The following is a 3,088-nucleotide window of genomic DNA, read 5'->3' as shown; positions in this document are numbered from 1 at the left end:
AATGTTTGGAAATAAATTGTATATGACTCAACTTGCACTCAGGTGTGTACATTTTTGTTCAATCAATTTTAAACTTTCCTCAACAGTTCTTTTTGTTTGACAATGCTCTCCAAATGCAGAAAGAACCATTTTTTTTAAAAGATGTCTGGTCACACTTTATATTAGGTTTCTTCAACAATGTAGCTGCCTCAAAAGAAAAAGTTAGGTACAATGTACTTATCATGTTGTATCATTGTATTGTAAAACATTTGTTCTACTTTTGAGGTGGGATACGGTTAAGGTTGGGGCCAGGTGTGGTGGTGAAGGTGTAGAGATACAGTCAGTTGTCAAAGTAATTATAAATGTAATTACAAAAATGTATTACATATTCACTTACATTGCAGTAAAAAAAACTACAAAAAATACAGAAGTACGGTCTTAAAAATTTATGTACAAAATAATTCCATTGTATCAAAAGATTCATTTAAATTCTAGTACATAGTATGCTACTTATTAAACTTTAAGTTCACGTAAGGTTCAATGTTTTTATTCCTTGTGTTGTTCTGCATTTGCTGCAGTAGTGCTTAGCTGAATGAGTTTACTTGAAAGTAAATCAGTAAAATAAGGATTATGGGATATTAGACTGTTTCTTAGACCAGCACATGATTGTTCAGGAGATTTTTCAGCTCAAGGTACCGGCTGACCCTGATCTGAAAATGAGCTGTGTTCAGTCTTGTGATTCAGAAAACATTTTACTTTATTTTTTTATTTTTTATTTTCTTAATTGTGGTGGTGGAGTTCAGCTACACAACCTTTCATGTTGATGAGTTAATTTATTCATATAATTTTGGATGTTTAGTGATAGATGTACTGGTCATCTGTCCTTCGGTCTGAGACGCTGGGATAGACTCCAGGATCCCTGTGACCCTACAGAGGACAGCAGCTTTGGAGAACAGAGTGATGGATGGATGAATAATGTGTATAGTTTCCTTTGATGAAAAACAGCCCTGACTTCGTATATGATGCTTGAATGTGTCTCAGCTTTTCTTTCATGTGTGGACTCCATGTGGTCATTGGTTTGGACTGTCTGCTCATTCTGGGCTTTAAGAAGAGTAGAAGCTCATTGATCTCAAAATTCCTCCCTAATCCGGGTGTTATTGTTACACTGAATGATTATAGCGGCAGAAAAAATTAAACTATAAGTGGTGAAGCCCCTAGGGGGGTAAAACACAACATGAAATGTGAGTGAAACATGAGTTCAGTTTGAGTTCAACAAGTTCCTAAATCACCTGTTACAGTGAGGTATGTCATTGTGGCGTTTAATGAGACAGACTCTGCCGGTTTTGGGGCCCAGAAAGGCCTTTGGGCATAAGAAAGTGGTGGGGACAGTGGTGCTGTTAGTGGGAGGGTGTGTCTGAAGTTGTCATGGCAACCAGATACATTCCATGATTTCCTACAAAGGTTGCCTCAAGAAGCAGAGAAATATACAGTGGAAGCCTCATTTATACTGGTGTACATATTAAGATACCAGCTCATCTTTATCAGTTCTCAGCTGGTTGTGCTGGTTCAAGCAGGGGCTTTGAGCAGGGTAAACAGAAACAAGGTCTCTAAATACTAGCTCATTTAACAGTCATTGTAGTCGGGATGGGATCTGCAATGTACAGTAGGCCAGTTGTCTTCAGGTGTACTGAAGATTACACTTTATATTGGGTGTCTTAAACTACTTGTGATGTACTTTCATCACAAAAAAATAAAATAAAAATAAAGGAAATATTTAGAAAAACATGTTACAGCCCACAACTCAATCCTCAGCAGACAATATTGGTAGCTCAGCATTTTTTTCCACATATCTGTCCTGTCAGTTACAGTATGGTTTGGAATACAGTAATGGCTTTTAGTAAATCAGGCCTATAGCTCTGGCAGTGGGGCCTGCAGACGTGTTGAGTTCAGAGACGATGTGTTGGTACCAGCAATGTGGATGCTGCCTGTAATGATGAGATGAGAAATTACTGACCTGCTGTGCTATCTTTCATTTTGCAGTGGTTAGTCTTTGTTACCCTGAAGTGGTTGGGAGTGTGTGTTGAGCAATTGTAAGCTGCAAAATATCCAGAGAGCGTCATAAAACCAGGGTTTAGGCAGGGCTGCCATTAAGAAACCAGTTGTATCCAGGACCAGTGCACAAAAATACACAAAGAATGGAGCACAAAATCTGGATCCCTGAAATAAGGAATTTTAAATAACATGGTCTGATGAGTTATCTTTCATTATATTTCCTGCAACAAGACTGGTTTAGAGGTTTGTTCAAAGTCAGTTGATATGGTCTTTACGTGCTAGTCTCATGTGTCTGTAAAGTTATTAATGCTTTTTATTGTCACAATCTGTGATGGCTAGAAACGATGGAGACGAGGAATAAACGAAACAGTCTTTAATCCAAGAAACACAGGGTACATTCAACACTGGGAACGGCAGGAAACACATGAACATAACAAGTAGAACTGACCGAGACCGAAAAAAAGGGGATGATTGGGGAAACACAGGTGTATGGGATGACTAATCAAACTAATAAACAAAACGAGGACAGGAACATGACCAAATAAGGGAACAGAAACAGGGGCAAAACATGACACAGACAGTCCATGATCCTGACATTACGCCCCCTCCCGCAAGGTGCGTCCTCGCACCGTAGCAACAACAGAGGGAGGCATGGGTGGGAACTTGGGAGGAGGTTCCGGAGGAGGACGGACACCCGGGAGGGGGCCGAAAGACAGAGACCAGGGAGGTGACGAAGGAGGGAGGAGACAGGAGGGGCCCGGAGCAGGAGGAGCCAAGCAGGACTCAGACCACAGCCATAATGTCGACCCATGGTGGAGCTGACGGAGGGAGGAGCCATGGTGGAGGAATGGCTGCCGACTCCAGGGGGCAGACCAACGGCGGCGGAGCAGGTGGTGGAGGAGCCCGAGATGGAGAGCCAACGAGCCAGGGGGATGCCGAGGATCCGGGGGGCCAGGTTGGAGCCGAGGGCTCTGGCGACCGAGGCGGAGGCGGAGATCCAGAGATCCGCGGCGGAGCCGGAGCGACTGAGGACCAAGGTGGAGCTGACGGGAGGAAG

At 42.6% G+C, this 3,088-nt stretch overlaps 1 protein-coding gene across 7 annotated transcripts in view; it reads left to right on the top strand.

Annotated features, from left to right (window-relative positions):
• LOC107680287 (vitrin-like) overlaps positions 1 to 3,088 on the top strand; it is a 26,166-nt gene that overhangs the window by 1,059 nt on the left and 22,019 nt on the right. The gene's annotated exons all lie outside the window — the stretch shown is intronic.

This window comes from Sinocyclocheilus anshuiensis, unplaced genomic scaffold (assembly GCF_001515605.1).
Source record: "Sinocyclocheilus anshuiensis isolate Anshui unplaced genomic scaffold, SAMN03320099.WGS_v1.1 scaffold1274, whole genome shotgun sequence".
NCBI lineage: Eukaryota > Metazoa > Chordata > Actinopteri > Cypriniformes > Cyprinidae > Sinocyclocheilus > Sinocyclocheilus anshuiensis.
This window is presented reverse-complemented; position numbering and strand designations above follow the sequence as displayed.